This window comes from Triticum aestivum, chromosome 7D (genome assembly GCF_018294505.1).
Source record: "Triticum aestivum cultivar Chinese Spring chromosome 7D, IWGSC CS RefSeq v2.1, whole genome shotgun sequence".
Lineage (NCBI taxonomy): Eukaryota > Viridiplantae > Streptophyta > Magnoliopsida > Poales > Poaceae > Triticum > Triticum aestivum.
Window position 1 is genome coordinate 29396470 of NC_057814.1, and position 873 is coordinate 29397342.

An 873-nucleotide genomic window follows, 5' to 3' on the forward strand; every position below is an offset into this window, starting at 1 on the left:
CATCTTTCATTAGATGTTGAGACGTTGTATCATCCATGCACCGGGTTCGTCCACACTATCCGTGGCACACCTGGCCTGCGACATATCCATAACCGAGATAGTCGTGCACCATCATTATCAGTGCGGCTCTCATATAGAAATAGTCGCCTTTGCTTGCGTCCCATGTCTTGGCCGGTGTTTTCCATAACATGTCTAACTCCTCTTGAAGTAGCCCCAGATACATATTAATATTATTTCCCGGTTGTTTCCGCCCTTGAATCAGCATGCTCATGTCTACGTACTTTGACTTCATCCACAACTAGGGGGAGGTTGTACATCCATACAAACACGGGCCATGTGCTATGGTTGGTGTTCTGGTTGCCAAACGGATTCATGCCATCAGTACTCATGCCACGCACGATGTTCCTTGTATCATCTGTGAAATATCCATATTCGGCATTGAATGCTCGCCACTGGCTAGCATCCGCGAGGTGTCTCGGCTTCAGATCATCTCCGTCGTCGGGCTTCACCCTCTCCGCGTGCTAGCGCATGAGCTTTGCTTACTTAGGATCTATGAAATAAAGCTGCAGACGGAGAGTGATTGCTAAGTACCATACAACTTTCTGAGGGGATTTCTTCCCGACCTTCTTGTATCGAGAAGCATTGCACACAGGACAATTGATTTTTTTCGCGTGCTCCTTCCGATAAATGATGCAATCATTGATGCATGCATGATATTTAATGTGGGGCAGATCAAGAGGGCCCACGATCTTCTTGGCCTCATCGACACCAGTAGGACACAGGTTCCTCGTGGCGAGAACTTTATTATGTAGATACTTGAAATGCTCATCAAGGCTTGCGTCTGTCCATTTGTTTTTGGCCTTCGTCTTTAGA